At 45.4% G+C, this 17,447-nt stretch overlaps 2 pseudogenes; both read right to left on the bottom strand.

Moving 5' to 3' along the window:
• Positions 1 to 6: 6 nt before the first annotated feature.
• Positions 7 to 6,147, bottom strand: LOC119294489 (annotated as a pseudogene).
• A 4,308-nt stretch (positions 6,148 to 10,455) lies between these two features.
• LOC119294490 lies at positions 10,456 to 17,244 on the bottom strand (annotated as a pseudogene).
• Positions 17,245 to 17,447: the final 203 nt, after the last annotated feature.

Genomic DNA, 17,447 nt, shown 5'->3' on the forward strand with positions numbered 1-17,447 from the left:
GATTTATTATTACAGCTATAATCTTCCTTACGACAAGGCAGTCGTAAGGCAAAGTGCAACTGGGATCCCCGACATTAGTTTACGTCAGCGAGGCAGGTTCCACTTGTCTATTCGCTGGTCAGTGGCAGCAATGGTGCAGCTCCATGAGGATCACCTCTAAAGCAAGAAGAATTGTGGATAAAGTAGCTCGCGGATCTTGTACTAGTACTCGCACAACGGGCTTCTGGTCACAATCTTCTGAGTACCCGTGCTCCCCTGCAATGCACCATCACACGTGTCACAGGCACACCAACTAACATCATGATTGTGTATCTTTCATCATTAGCATTCTCTTGTTGGAGGACCATGACAACCATAGTTTGGCGCAAACATTGTGACTGACCCAAATTGCTGCAAGTGTATAGCAGTTTCAGTAGTTACCTTTTGGTTAGAACACCAATATTGCACACCGTGATATACTCGCCGCACCGTAGAGCACCCCCAGAAAACTCAAGCTGGAAAGAATTTCTTAGCGTTAAATCTCAATGGTTTCAGGATATATAACCAGATACATCGGTTTGATGCCTACTCTAAAAGTAAAATACGAAGGATGGAATGACTAATAAGGTACACAATATCATAAACTCAATGAAAACAGAGGCCTACCTGTAAACCTTTATTTGCTTGGAACTTCTTGAAGACAACAACTTTCAGATCACCGACAAGAACTGATTTGTGGGACATGGAGTTGCTGAGGGGGCAGCAAAGTAAGCTTCTCATCCACCTTTCCAACTTATGCATCGTTGAACTTTACAAAACAGAGAATGCTTCAGTGGTTATTCAAGTGAACTGCAGTCTGCGTCAATGATCTGAACTTACAGCAGGGGTGAGGTTACATTTACATGTACTTACCTGATTTATGTACTGAAAGATAACCATGCAAGCCTCGTGCGCCAGATGTGCATGGATGGATATAATTCTACAAGGCTAAAATAATGTGGAACTCCAATACAGAGAGCCCTGCAGAGTAGATTGAAACAAACATTCTTCAGAACTTCAAATAACCTGGTAACAAGGCAAAGCAAACCCAAACAAACAAATGATTTGGAGATGCTACAGTTTATGGAACTACAGGTGTGTATGGGATGATGATGGATGTACTGACCAGTTTTATGTACTGCTGGAAGATGCAAACTGAGACATTCGTGCTTGCAGTGGCAACTTAGAAATATACTTGCTTGGATTATAAGAGGCTAGAAGAATGTACAGGTGGAAGAAGTGCCCTGCAGAGTAGATAAAAAACAGAGATGGTTATTCAGGTGGAGTGGCAGCAATTTCAGTAAACTGAACAAAACAGAGAATAACTACTCCGATGCTTCAGAGGTTAGGAAAAGACAGGGGGGATCAGTGAGTAGGAAGTAGGAATGAGTGGCTGTTACCTTTGGTCAGATTAAATTATGATCTTGGGGATGGTTCCTCTTAACTTGCGGCACTGCCTCTTTAGCTCTTCATTGTCACAATAACTGACATTTAATAGTTGCAGTGATCTTGGGAGGCCACCCTTGGGCAGCGAATTTATTGCAGTACTCCCGCTGATATTTAGTTCCTGCAGAGATCTTGGGAGGCCATCCTCCGACAGCGACTTTAAGGCGGGGCAGTCCATGATTTCCAATTTTTGCAGAGAGCTTGGGAGGCCGTTTTTGGGCAGAGACACCAGGGCACGAAAGCAGCTGATATGTAATACTTGCAGCGAGCTTGGGAGGCTGCCCTTGGGTAGCGACATAATAGCAGGACAGTATCTGATCTCCAATTTTTTCAGAGAACTCGGGAGGCCGTTCTCTGGCAACGACCGGATGACTCGACAGAACATTATCTGTAATGTCTCGAGGCTGGCAAGTCTATGTAGACCTGCCGGGAGGCACTGAAGCTTGTTGCAATTCGAAAACTTGAGCGTCTGGAGGGAGGTGAGGAGCTCAAGGGCCTCCGCTTGCTCGTGGTGAAGCGCTCGGCATCTTCGTTCCCACCAATAGCTAGGGTGGTGAGGGAGGAAGAGAGAAGGCTGCAGCTATGAGCAGCAAGGAACCCTGCAATATCATCTGTCCACAGCTCAAGCTCCTGATGTGCGGAGGAGCAGGGAAGAAGCTCCTTGTCAAGTGGCTCAGAACCGGCGAAGAATTTGGGGGTTCTAATGATGTGTAACTTTGTGAGGTGGCCTTGGGCGAGGAGAGGGATTATGCCCTCGCCTCTGAACTCCCCACAATCCATCAAAATCAATTCTTGCAGGGAGGTCGGAAAAGGAATAGAAGAGGATGAATAGGAGTGGAGTAACTTGGGGCAATCCCATATTCCCAATGATTGGAGGGAGCGGAGACCTTGGAGCCCACCTCCTTCCTTGTCACCTTCCAGTGAATAGGAGAGCAAGCTCAGCTCTGGGAACTCTCCGATGCTTAACTTCTGTAGCTGGGGAGGCAAGAGCAGCACTCCGTCCACTTCTTCTTTTGACTCTTGCTGCTGCTGCTGTCTGTTTTGCCCATGATGCAATTGTTCAGCAGCAGCAGAAGAAGATGTTGATGATTGCCCCGCCACACCCAACCATTTTATCTCCTGACAACCCACTATTGTCATTTCGGTGAGCTCCGGCACAAGTTAGAGCAGTTGTGTCAATTCCTTAACATTGCAACCACATCGCTCGACACTTATCTTTTTAACAGGTAGCAGGCGTCGGACATGGCTCACACTTTCAACTGGGGACAATACATTACTTGAATCACTTATCTGGAGAAACTCCAAAGATGTTAGCAATAGAAGGTGATCGAGCAGCAGAGGAGAGCAATTTTCCATCACCAACTTCTTCAGACAAGTCAAATTAGAGAAGACCACCCCATTAAAAAACACACTATCCTGGCCATCCTTTCCCTTCACTCCCAGTGAACAATTTGAGTCCGATCCATTCTCTCTTACGAAAGCCCACTCAAGACCAGAGCCCACCCGTTCTATCAAAGCAGAGCAAGGGCAGTCTTCTATTGGAGGAAATGACATTAACTTTGGGCAGTCTTTTATCCTGAGAGACTTCAGTCTAGGAAACCAAGCCATGCTCTTCTCTTGCTGTGTCAGATCACTACTATTATGTGAAGATCGCAGCTCAGTGAGTTCAGAGCAATCTTTAATTTTGAGTTCTTCTAGCTGAGAGAACAAATGAGAAGTACTGTCCCAAACCCATTTTCTCAATCTTGGTATCTTAACCAATCTTAGCCTTTTCAGATTTTGAAATCTCTGGCCTAAGATACAGTCCTGATACTCTACACCATGATCCTTGACCATCCACATCTCTCCTAAAGGTGGGAGGTTTCCCCAAGACAAATCATGCAGAGAAAGAGATTCCAGATTCTTGACGGAGAGGTTTGGACCTAGCCATCTTGGACAATTAGTGCCTCCATGCCCTCTAATGCTTAGGCATTGAAGATTGCTGTGTGGTACAAGACTTTCAAGGATATTTTCTTCAAATTTAGGATCCCTGTTAGATCGCTGAACATCCCATTCTAATTTTAGCTCTTTCATGTGGCTTTTCTGTATCAGTTTTGATTCAGTTGCTTCTTCTTCTGACTGCACCTTTTCAAGATTGTAAATTCCAAGCAATCCTCCAATATTTGCCAGTTTCCCTAGTTGACTCAGTTCAAACACGTTATCTTCTTTTCCCACTCTAAATGCCCTCAACTCATTGATGAACTTTAGTTTTCCCACCTCAAATATGCCAGAGTGAAGTTCTTCTTGGGGCACAATGAAATGGCGCAATTTTACAAGGTTGCTGATATGTCTTGTTGAACCGAAGCTGCCCTTCCATCCTAGTAGATCAATAACTTCCAAGTGATATAATCTACACAGCACACTAGGTACACACAAGCCTTTGTCATCACGGAAACCAGCAGACTTGATCCTTAAGTAGCGAAGATGAACAAGCTTTGAAAAGTTGGGCAACACATCCTCCACATTATATGATGCTCCAGACAAAAAGACAGTACGAAGGGCTCTAGCTTCCAAAAACAAACCACGAATAACCCTTGAAAAATTTGCATGGTATTCTCCAAATAACATCAAAGTGTGTAGGTTTTGAACTTCAATTCTTTTTTCCAATGCCTGCAAACCCCTCTTGTAGTCTTCAAAAGTCACTTTGTCCTTGACGTCTGCATCATCTACTATGATAGACAAATGACGTACAGATGGTGGAATTTGTATGGACATCACATTAGAGCTAGATATGCTAAGACACTCATATGATGAGACCTTCACTACCAACTCAAGTAGTAGATCATGGATGGTGTAACAAGGATTGCCATGTCTTGGTACATTCTTTTTGAGAAACCCTTGATTAACCAAGTCAGTTAAGTAACATAATCCAACATCTTCAATTCTTTTCTTTTGACCATCTGAGTGTGAAATACCAAGTCCAACCCACAGATGAACCAACTCTTCTGCCCGAAATTTATAATCTTCAGGAAACAATGCACAGTAGGAAAGACACTGTTGCAGATGGAAAGGGAGATAATCATAGCTAAGCTTGAGGGCTGGCATAATGTCATTATCGCTAGCTTGTGACTCCCACTCTTTACTTTCCAAAACTCTTGTCCAATGGTCAAATGTGAGCTGGTTTCTGAGCAATCTACCCACAGTTTTTGCAGCAAGAGGGAAACCCTTCAATTTATCCACTATTTTGTGCCCAACATCTTCTAATTCAGGATGATCTTGCCACGGTTGTTGTTCGTCACCAAATACACATGCTTCAAAGAAAGACATAATATCTTGAGGACCAAGATGTTCCATTTCTATTGCATGGTCAACTGTCTTGATCATGTTTGCTACCCCTGGAATTCGAGTTGTGACTATAACCATATTGCCTTCTGTCCCCGCCTTTTTGAACGGAGCTACTAGTTTTTTCCACTCATCATCATGATATTTCCACACATCATCCAAGACAAGTAAGAACCTCTTTGATCTTAACCTTTGTTCAATTTTCTCTTCTTTGCTACTGTTTTTACTTTCACTGCTATTATCTTCAGGGATCTGCTCCAAAATCTCTTGTGCCAACCTGTCTGCAGTGAAGTTGAGAGAGACACATATCCAAATTGTAACCTGGAAACAGCTTTTCACTTCTTCAAATATGTGCTGTGTAAAGGTTGTCTTCCCAACACCCCCTGGCCCAACAATTGGAAGGACAGTAAGTTGTTTGGAAGAATATTCACCATGAGTGATGACATCTATGATTTCCTGTTTCTGGGTATCCCTCCCATATAGCTGAGGCTCTATAATTTGTGGGGTGGTTTTGGGTCGATCCATAGAAATGCCGACTGGGTTATGAATACGGCTTAAGCTTAGTAGCTCTAGATTGAGAATGGTGGAGACCATAGAACATACATGCTTCAGCTGCTCTACGATGTCTATCATTCTCTTGGACATTTCCACCCTATCAAACTTCAGTTTTGGGGTTTCCTCTGTGGTGCGAACTCTCTGTGTCGGTGCCTTGGGTGGGCAGGCGCCACAGAGGAGTCGCCATCCGCTTGCAGCCGGCATGTTGGGTGAGTCATTCAACTCACTAGTATGAGGAGAAGAGTAGCAGCATGGGAGGTGTTTACCAACAGCAGCTTGAACAGCACCAGAGGCAACCTTGGGCATGCTGCATCCCCCAACACATGAGCATCCATGGCTGCCACCATTATCTTCGTGGTCTTCACTTGGGCTAGCAGCACGCGAGCAGGAGCACATGGACTTGATCTTCCCAGCAACAGCTCTGGCCGTGTGGCGAGCGTTGAGGGCAAGGCCCTGGAGGCAGCACCGGTCATCCATGCTTGCTGCTGCATGGTAGGTGCCTTCGAGTGCGTCCTGGATGCGGAAGTAGTCCAGCTCGTCGAGCGCGTCGTCGGCGACGTAGGCCAGCTGCCGCAGCTTGTGCAGCAGCCCCTTGAGCGCAGGGTTGGTGATGTCCCTGCCCTGCCCCGGGGCATTGTTGAGCATCCCCTGGGCATAGAGCAGCTGCATCTTGAGGGCGTCGATGTTGGGGCCGAGCCCGGCGCTGGCCGCCCACGCCTCCAGCAGGCCGTCGGTGACCGGTGCCAGCGCCTTGGTCACCACCCACCATGCTGCACTGACGGCCACCTCCATAGCCGCGTTGCGCCGCTGGAATCAACAAACAGCTTGGCTTGCTGCAGGTAGAAAAGATAATGAAACCTGTTTGCAGTTAGCCACTAGCACTAGCAAAGCAATAATCATTCTTGTCAAAGGAATGAGCTTGTAGAAAGAATAGTTCACGTACACGATGCCGAAGAACACGGAGGGATGCTAGCACGTGAGATCTTTGGGCTCGCCGGAGATGGCTGAAGTGTTAGAGGAAGGGGGAGATGATCTGTAATGTGTTCTGGTTGGTGTTGGGGGGTGGGGGGTAACAAGGCGTGACCCGGGGAGATGCTCTGTAATTTAGTAGAGTAGTCAGTTTGGCAGGCTGTCTAAATCCCACATTCGCTCTATATATGGATGTGTCTACCACAGTTATCATTGTAGCCTGATGTTTTACAGTGAAATAATGATGGGTTAATTGCCGATAATATATGTCACTGGAGCTTGATCAAATCACAACAATTATTTTGCAAGTTGTTGCAGAATAGTTACAATCAATATATTCGAGCGTCGGGTGGTAGGGGGAGTATATTATTGAGGTACTACTACAATCAAGTTGTTGCAGAATAGTTATGTTTTTGGAATTTTCCCAGTTGTAGTTACTGATTCCTTACTGCTCATGGAACGAAAAAGAAAATGCTGGCCGACATCTAGTGATGCCTAAATTACTGTGGAAGGTACACACGTGTCCCTCAGGTTGCAAGCGGGACGCGGGATGCGGCTGCTCGCCACACACCAAAGCAGGAGCCAATTTTTTTACAGATTAGCGGCTTAATTATTAGCGGACAATGCGGCAGCCCGCATGTGCCCGCAAAGACCCGCCAGTCACTATGCACAGTCCCAGCGTTGTACTACATCATAAAATTTTATCACAAGACTACAAGAGCCACATGTATCACATGTCAGCTGCTTGGTCTCGGCCTTTCTGGACAGCACCGTGCGCATGGGAAAACAGTGTGCTCATTCAGCAAGCAAACTAGTATGTACAGCAAGAGAACCGTCTGGATTCTGAAACATTTTGCTCATTCAGTAAACTCAGCAGTGTTGAAACACCATATTACCGCAGAAGGTCAGTGGCATGAATTACTACAGCTACATCCGTGGAAATACAAATGAGCTGTTGGATATAATGTACCGGACACCATCATAGTTGCGTCGAGGAAAACCTCTAACAAGCTGCATCAACGACCAATGCGAGAATTGTTAGGGGAGGGGACCTGACGGTGGCGAGGAGCGGGGAGGCATCGAAGCTGGCGGTGGTGAAGACCAGGTGGCGAGGAGTTGGGCGGCATCACCTATGTTTGGAGGTGAAGAGCGGGGGCGGCCAGGAGGCGGAGAGGAGCTCGCGGAGGGCTTCGTAGGCGGAAAGCAAGCCGTGGACGAAGAGGTGGTGAACACCGGGCAGGTGGGCGAAGGCGGCACCGCCGCCATGGGAGCTTTCCCCATCGAGAGGAAGGAGAGGAAGTTTTTTTTTTCTTCGAGAGGTAGGTTATGCGGGAGCCTGCTGGACACAGCGGCGTGACCGCTTGAGCCCGTTACACACGACACGGCCAGCCCAATGGCAACTTGTGGGCTTTATTTGCGGGGCGGCGTCGCGGCCGAGCGGGAGATATCCCGCGCCGCTTGCATCCTGACTATCCCCCCATAGGATGCTTCCATGTGCCAGCAGCAAAAATACATACTCCACACTGCATGTGGATGGCTAACTTGAAATATACTCCCTCCGTCCCAAATTAAGTGTCTCAACTTTGTACTAGCTTTAGTACAAATCTGTGCTAAGCTCAAGACACTTATTTTAGGACGGAGGGAGTAGTATGTATGAACTTTGAGCTAATCAAGAGTGATTTGCAGGGTCAGTCCTATGGAAGGGCTGCATGAACAATGGTTTTCATATTTCCCGGTGCAATTTGATTTCAGTTTACCTGCTCTGTTCTGTTTCAACCCTAATTGGTTTCAGTTTTGCATTTGCTTTGCTTGCAGTTTGATAGTGATGCGCATATATGTAATCATGTAATCCTGACTCTTTGGTGAATGGGGCACACCATGCTGCACTAACGGCCACCTCAAAGAATGGATTGGCGATCAGGTAATAACATATTCAGACTTTTCTTCCAGTTCAGCCGAGAGCCTGAGAGTGGTTCCCCTGTCTGCATGGTAAGCATTAGCCAGACCTGCCGGTGTGCTTCATTGTTTTCAGAGGAATTTTTTTTATTGCACTGGTTATTTGGTTTGTATCTGCTTTCTGGAGGAGGAAATACACACAGTTTTAAGTGCTTCGACAGGGTTTTTTTCGGTTCCCTTGTTAGCGATGCTGGCGTTGAGATTTAGTGGGTTTAACAACTGGATTCTGAGAAGTGGTCTATATATCTCGATGAAAGTAGCTAGGTTTGAGGGGCTATATATCATGCTGGGTTAATCAGCCTCTAGTTCACATACAAAAATCCCGCACGTTCATCAGTTTGTTTTTACTGGTTGCAATGACCGTGCCGTTACTACACAGCCAGCCAATAGGAGGCCCCGATCAAGCATCTTTTCGCATCGAGCCCGATTTACGCTGGCCGCACCCACTGTTTGAATTCCCACTTTCAAATATATCCACACCTTGCGTGCAGAAAAGAGGCGAAGTACATGGGATTGATATGGATGTTGCAAAAGCTGCATTCGAAAGATGTGTCCCCAAGTAGATTTCTGAACGCGATGATAGTGAGACATGTACAGGATTTATGCTAGCTCTGTTAATTATGCTTTCACCAAGCTAGAAGAAAGCACGGTCTCAGAAAATGCCTGCACCACACCCAGAAATGATATGTCTCGCTCGTACTGAGCAATAACTATTGCTCGCCTACGGTGCTTCCTACGCGGCCCGGCCCGGTCCAGTTAATGATTTTGACGCTGTCGTTGAAAGACTGGTTGTTCTGCCACACGTTCCCTCTCGCATAGAGATTGTCAGTTGGTGTTTTGACGCTGTTGTTCCTACACAGGTTTAGAGCCTAGATTTTATTTTCTTTCGGTTTTCCATTTCCATTGTTTCTCTACTCTTTGTATCTCCTTTTTCTGTTTCTTTTTTATTCCTTATTCTCTAATTTCTTTTTGAAATAATATATTAGTGGACTCCCGCCCGCACACTATTGTAACATCTTGTCTCTGCATATACTAGTAGAACACACACAAACAATTGTGTTTTCTTCAAATATTACATTATATATGGACTTTTTTCCAAGTAATTATGTAACAAATCCCGTGTGATTTCTCCGTGGAAATCTGGTGTACCAAAAACTAGGATCTAGTCAAGAATTTAGAGTAGAGTTGGGTTGCACATGTTGGTTGCTTTGGAGCTAGCTGCTTCAAAACGTCTAGCGAACAAATAAATTCGATTATAGGGGCACCAGAACTGAAAGTGAACAAAATAGTTGCTCTCGTACACACAAAAAACATCTAGGGGAAGTAGCAAGATGAGATGATGAAATCGAGTGAGACAGGCAGGAAACAGAATGATTTCTTCAAACATTTGCTGTTTGGTGGCTGTCTCTTTCTAACTATAACACTCAGAATTTCACATGCAGATTAACTTACACACACAGAATCATTCTGAATATAAAAATGGAAATAAATTTCGTTTGATCAAAATATCTCTTCCTTGTGATGAAACAGCTGCTGTGTCTCCCCACATTATACAACCCCCCACCCCACCAACCCTTGATTTGATATTACAGCTATAATTTTCGTTATGACAAGGCAGTCATAAGGCGAAGTGGTCAGCAAGGCAGTTTCCACTTGTCTATTCGCTTGTCAGTGGCAGCAATGGTGCAGCTCCAGGAGGATCCCCTATAAAGCAAGAAGAATTGTGAAAAAAGTAGCTCGCGCATCTTGTACTAGTCCTCGCACAACGGGCCCTCAATCACAGTCTACTGAGAACCCGTGCTCCCCTACAATGCACCATCACACGTGTCACAGGCACGCCAACTAACATTATAAATGAACCAAGGGCAGCATGAACGGAAAGGTTCTCTTGTTGGAGGACCATGGCAACCAAAGTTTGGCGCAAACATTGTGACTGATCCCAGTTGCTGCAAAATGTATAGCAGTTCCAGCAGTTACCTTTTGGTTAGAATCACCAATCTTGCACACCGTGATATAATTGCCGCACCGTAGAGCACCCCCATCACACTGAACCTGGAAGGAATTTCTTAGTACTAAATCTCAATGGTTTCAGGGTATATGACCAAACATATCAATTTGATGCAAGTATGAATGATGGAATGACTAAGGTACACAATATCATAAACTCATTGAAAACAGAGGCTTACCTGTAAACCTGTATTTTCTAGGAACTGCTTGAAATCAACCAATTTCAGATCACCCACCGGAACTGACTTTGGGCTGATGTAGTTACTGTGGGGGTAGCAAAGTAAGCTTCTCATCCACCTTTCCAACTGCTGCATCGACCCAACTTCTGAGGGAAACCAGTAGCGTCAGAGCCGGTGCTCTGTTACAGGAAAACCTCTTAGCCTGGTAAATGAACAGCAAAATGAAGAATTCAACATATAACCAAATGAAACCATATGGGGGAGCACTGTGGTCAGCGCCTGATAATTTCTGGTTGTTACTGGCCCGGTTTTTGGCATATGTGGCGCAAGGTTGATGAGCAAATTCAACTAGTTAGACATTAGTTAAGTGCTTATGGCTGGTGACTAGCTAGGAAATGGAATGGGCTGCCCGGTCGGAAAGTATATTTTTTTTTCATTTCTTTTTGAACAGCAAAAGAAGTTTCACCATTTTCGTTTTGTTCGTTTCAGTATGGTGGCTCTGAATACTTTAGGAGCTAGAGAAGTCAACCCATTAGATTCCTAGCTTTACTTATCTCAAATTTATATCATGGCATAATCTCCACATCCAGATGACTTTACCATAAAAAAAGTGATAGAATGAATTAACACTATGGCCTAAGGAAATCAATATAGCTCATACCTTCTTAGAAATGACATTGCTCATTAACTTCTCTGAAAGTTGTACCTGAAATTTAATAGTTGCACAGAAATTACAAAATGAGCTAGTCTATGTATATGGAAATAGATTGGTTGCAGAGTAACAATGGAGTAAAACACATACTGACCACCAGGACTTAGCCTAATTATCTGTAGCCTTGCCGAATTATGGTCATCCACGTGCCCCAGGACAGCCTTCTGTAAAGTGACTTAACCACAGCCTATTTTAGAACTTACCTGCAAAGGGGCTAGGCTTAGAAGAATTAACCATACCAGTTTTTTCCCATACCGTGGCAGCGGCTATTCAAACAGATACAATACTTTACAAAGGATGTGCATCTTTACCCACAAGTTAGTTACAGCAGTCTTGCCACTTAGGAAAAGACACACTACACATTGTGTGCCAGTCAGACATGTATACAGGAGGGAGGATGCCACTCAATCAATGATGCGAGGACTGTGCGTGGTTGAGCGAGTGTAGGTAATTACAACTCGGAAGCAAAGCTGCATGATAAATCGAGACATATATTGTTCATAACTGTATTGTCTAGTAATAAGGTTTGGGCGTGCCACAGTTTATGGAATAACTGTTGAATGGGCTGATAGTGCATATACTGACCGGTTTTGTGTACAGGATCGAAGATGCAAATTGAGACCTTGATACTTGCACTGCAGCTTGGAAACGTGCTTGGACCTTGGATTCTAAGAGGCTAGAAGAAAGTACAAGTCGAAGAACTTCTGTGCAGGGTTAATTAAAACAGGAGGGTTATTCACGTGAGATAGCAGTAATTTTGATCGACTAAAGAAAACAGAGAATGACTTTGATGCTTCAGTGGTTATGGTACAGTAGGAGTACAGTTACATTTACATGTACTTACTTGATTTATGTACAGAAAGATAACACACAAGAGCTTCATATGGCGGATGTGCATGGATGGATATGGTTCTACAAGGCTAAGAGAATGTACAACTCCAAGACAGAGAGCCCTGCAGGGTAGGTTGAAACCAACATTGCTCAGAACTTCAAATAATCTGGTAACAGGGCAAACCAAATGAAAAAAAAAGATCTGGACATGCTATAGTTTGTGGAACCAGGGTTGTGTGGGATGTACTGACCAGTTTATGTACTGATGGAAGATGCAAATTGAGACCTTGATGCTTGCACTGGCAACTTGGAAATATACTGGCTTGGTTTCTAAGAGGCTAGACGAATGTACATGTGGAAGAAGTGCTCTGCAGAGTAGATAAAAAAAAAGATGGGTTATTCAGTGGAGTGGCAGCAATTTCGATAATGAACTGAAAAAAACAGAGACGAACTGCTCCGATGCTTCAGAGGTTTGGAAAAGGCAGAGGAAATCAGTGAGTAGAAGTAGGAATGAGTGTCTGTTACCTTTGGTCTGATTAAGTTATGATCTTCGGGATGGTTCCTCTTAACTTGCGACACTGCCTTTTCAGCTCCTCATTGTCACAATAACGTACATCCAATACTTGCAGTGATCTTGGGAGGCCGCCCTTGGGCAGCGAATTGATTGCAGTACTCCCGCTGATCTTTAGTTCCTTCAGAGATCTCGGGAGGCCATCCTCCGGCAGCGACTTTAAGGCGGGGCATCCCCAGATTTCCAATTTTTGCAGAGTGCTTGGGAGGCTGTTTTTGGGCAGAGACACCAGGGCACGACAGTAGCTGATATGTAATACTTGCAGCGAACTTGGGAGGCTGCCCTTGGGTAGCGACATAATAGCAGGACACTCAAAGATCTGCAATTTTTTCAGAGAACTCGGGAGGCCGTTCTCTGGCAACGACCGGATGACTTGACAGAACATTATCTGTAATGTCTCGAGGCTGGCAAGTCTATGTAGACTTGCAGGGAGGCACTGAAGCTTGTTGCAATTCGAAAACTTGAGCGTCTGGAGGGAGGTGAGGAGCTCAAGGGCCTCCGCTTGCTCGTGTGTGAAGCGCTCGGCATCTTCGTTCCCACCAATAGCTAGGGTGGTGAGGGAGGAAGAGAGAAGGCTGCAGCTATGAGCAGCAAGGAACCCTGCAATATCATCTGTCCACAGCTCAAGCTCCTGATGTGCGGAGGAGCAGGGAAGAAGCTCATTGTCAAGTGGCTCAGAACCGGCGAAGAATTTGGGGGTTCTAATGATGTGTAACTTTGTGAGGTGGCCTTGGGCGAGGAGAGGGATTATGCCCTCGCCTCTGAACTCCCCACAATCCATCAAAATCAATTCTTGCAGGGAGGTCGGAAAAGGAATAGAAGAGGATGAATAGGAGTGGAGTAACTTGGGGCAATCCCATATTCCCAACGATTGGAGGGAGCGGAGACCTTGGAGCCCACCTACTTCATTGTCACCTTCCAGTGAATAGGAGAGCAAGCTCAGCTCTGGGAACTCTCCGATGCTTAACTTCTGTAGCTGGGGAGGCAAGAGCAGCACTCCGTCCACTTCTTCTTTTGACTCTTGCTGCTGCTGCTGTCTGTTTTGCCCATGATGCAATTGTTCAGCAGCAGCAGAAGAAGATGTTGATGATTGCCCCGCCACACCCAACCATTTTATCTCCTGACAACCCACTATTGTCATTTCGGTGAGCTCCGGCACAAGTTAGAGCAGTTGTGTCAATTCCTTAACATTGCAACCACATCGCTCGACACTTATCTTTTTAACAGGTAGCAGGCGTCGGACATGGCTCACACTTTCAACTGGGGATAATACATTACTTGAATCACTTATCTGGAGAAACTCCAAAGATGTTAGCAATAGAAGGTGATCGAGCAGCAGAGGAGAGCAATTTTCCATCACCAACTTCTTCAGATAAGTCAAATTAGAAAAGACCACCCCATTCAAGAACACACTATCGTGGCCATCCTTTCCCTCCACTTCCAGCGAATAAGTTGAGTCTGATCCATATTCTTCTTTGTAAACTAGACTCTCAAGACCGCAGCCCACCCGTTCTATCACAGCAGAGCACGGGCCAGAAGTCCAAGGGATTGGAGGAAGTGACAATAGCTTTGGGCAGTCTTCTATCCTGAGAGACTTAAGTCTAGGAAACCAAGTCGTGCTCTTCTCTTGCTGTGGCAGACCACTACTATGATGTGAAGATCGCAGCTCAGTGAGTTCAGAGCAATCTTCAATGGTGAGTTCTTCTAGCTGAGAGAACAAATGAGAAGTATTGTCCCAAACCCATTTTCTCAATCTTGGTATCTTAACCAGTTCTAGCCTTTTCAAATTTCGAAATCTTTGGCCTAAGATACAGTCCTGATACTCTTCACCAAGATCATTGACCATGCACATCTCTCCTAAAGGTGGAAGGCTTCCCCAAGACAAATCATCCAGAGAAAGAGACTCCAGATTCTTGACCGAGAGGTTTGAACCTAGCCATCTTGGACAATTAGTGCCTCCGTGCCCTCTAATGCTTAGGCATCGAAGATTGCTGTGTGGTACAAGACTTTCAAGGATATTTTCTTCAAATTTAGGATCCCTGTTAGATCGCTGAACATCCCATTCTAATATTAGCTCTTTCATGTGGCTTTTGTTTATCAGTTTTGATTCAGTTGCTTCTTCTTCTGAATGCACCTTTTCAAGATTGTAAATACCAAGTAATCCTCCAATATTTGCCAGTTTCCCTAGTTGACTCAGTTCAAACACGTTATCTTCTTGTCTCACTCTAAATGCCCTTAACTCATTGATGAATTTTAGTCTTCCCACCTCAAATATGTCAGAGTGAAGTTCTTCTCGGGGCACAATGAAATGGCGCAATTTTACAAGGTTGCTCATATATCTTGTTGAACTGAAGCGGCCCTTCCATCCTTGTAGATCAATGACTTCCAAATGATAAAATCTGCACAACACACTGGATATGCAGAAGCCTTTGCCAACATAAAGACCAGCTGACTTGATCCTTAAGTAGCGAAGATGAACAAGCTTTGAAAAGTTGGGCAACACATCCTCCACATTATATGATGCTCCAGAAAAAAAGACAGTACGAAGGGCTCTAGCTTCCAAAAATAAACCACGAAAAACCCTTGAAAAATTTCCATGGTGTTCTCCAAATAACATCAAAGTGTGCAGGTTTTGAACTTCAAATCTTTTTTCCAATGCCCGCAAACCCCTCTTGTAGTCTTCAAAAGTCACTTTGTCCTTGACGTCCGCATCATCTACAATGATAGACAAATGACGTACAGATGGGGGAATTTGTATGGACATCACATTAGAGCTGGATATGCTAAGACACTCATATGATGAGACCTTCACTACCAACTCAAGTAGTAGATCATGGATGGTGTAATAAGGATTGCCAAATTTCGATACATTCTGTTTGAAAAAACCCTGATTAACCAAGTCAGTTAAGCAACATAATCCAACATCTTCAATTCTTTTCTTTTGACCATCTGAGTGTAAAATACCTAGTCCAATCCACAAATGAACCAACTCTTCTGCATGAAATTCATAATCTTCCGGAAACAATGCACAACAGGAAATACATTGTTGCAGATGAAAAGGGAGATACTCATAGCTAAGCTTGAGAGCTGGCATAATGTCATTATCACTAACTTGTGACTCCCACTCTTTACTTTCCGAAATTCTTGTCCAATGGTCACGTGTAAGTTGGTTTCTCAGCAATCTACCCACAGTTTTTGCAGCAAGAGGGGAACCCTTCAAATTTATCCACTATTTTGTGCCCAACATCTTCTAATTCAGGATGATCTTGCCACGGTTGTTGTTCGTCACCAAATACACATGCTTCAAAGAAAGACATAATATCTTGAGGACCAAGATGTTCCATTTCTATTGCATGGTCAACTGTCTTGATCATGTTTGCTACCCCTGGAATTCGAGTTGTGACTATAACCATATTGCCTTCTGTCCCCGCCTTTTTGAACGGAGCTACTAGTTTTTTCCACTCATCATCATGATATTTCCACACATCATCCAAGACAAGTAAGAACCTCTTTGATCTTAACCTTTGTTCAATTTTCTCTTCTTTGCTACTGTTTTTACTTTCACTGCTATTATCTTCAGGGATCTGCTCCAAAATCTCTTGTGCCAACCTGTCTGCAGTGAAGTTGAGAGAGACACATATCCAAATTGTAACCTGGAAACAGCTTTTCACTTCTTCAAATATGTGCTGTGTAAAGGTTGTCTTCCCAACACCCCCTGGCCCAACAATTGGAAGGACAGTAAGTTGTTTGGAAGAATATTCACCATGAGTGATGACATCTATGATTTCCTGTTTCTGGGTATCCCTCCCATATAGCTGAGGCTCTATAATTTGTGGGGTTGTTTTGGGTCGATCCTTAGAAATGCCGACTGGGTTAGGAATACGGCTTAAGCTTAGTAGCTCTAGATTGAGAATGGTGGAGACCATAGCACATACATGCTTCAGCTGCTCTACGATGTCTATCATTCTCTTGGACATTTCCACCCTATCAAATTTCAGTTTTGGTGTTTCCTCTGCGGTGCGAACTCTCTGTGTCGGTGCCTTGGGTGGGCAGGCGCCACAGAGGAGCCGCCATTTGCTTGCAGCTGGCATGTTGGACGATTCGACTAACTCACTGGTATGAGGAGAAGAGTAGCAGCATGGGAAGTGTTTACCAACAGCAGCTTGAACAGCACCAGAGGCAACCTTGGGCATGCTGCATCCGCCGGCACATGAGCATCCGCGGCTGCCACCAATATCTTCTTGGTCATCAAGTGGGTTAGCAGCACGCGAGCAGGAGCTCATGGACTTGATCTTCCCGGCAACAGCCCTAGCCGTGTGGCGAGCGTTGAGGGCGAGGCCCTGGAGGCAGCCCCGGTCCTCCACACCAGCTGCTGCGTGGTAGGTGCCGTCGAGCGCATCCTGGATGCGGAAGTAGTCCAGCTCGTCGAGCGCGTCATCAGCGACATACGCCAGCTGCCTCAGCTTGTGCAGCAGCCCCTTGAGAGCAGGGTTGGTGATGTCCCTGCCCTGCCCCGGGGCGTTGTTGAGCATCCCCTGGGCGTAGAGCAGCTGCATCTTGAGGGCGTCGATGTTGGGGCCAAGTCCGGCACTGGCCGCCCATGCCTCCAGCAGGCCGTCCGTCACCGGGGCCAGCGCCTTGGTCACGACCCACCATGCTGCGCTGACGGCCACCTCCATAGCCGCGTTGCGCCGCTGGAATCAACAGCTTGGCTTGCTGCACGTAGAAAAGAAAAGGAAACCTGTTTGCGGTTAGCCACTGCCACTAGCAAGCAATAATCGTTCTTGTTAAAGGAAAGAAGGAGCATGTAGAAAGAAAGATTCATGTACGCAACGCCGCCGACGAACAGGGAGGCAGCTGATCGAGCTGTTTGGGCACCCCA

Source organism: Triticum dicoccoides, chromosome 4B (genome assembly GCF_002162155.2).
Source record: "Triticum dicoccoides isolate Atlit2015 ecotype Zavitan chromosome 4B, WEW_v2.0, whole genome shotgun sequence".
In the NCBI taxonomy this organism is placed as follows: Eukaryota; Viridiplantae; Streptophyta; class Magnoliopsida; order Poales; family Poaceae; genus Triticum; species Triticum dicoccoides.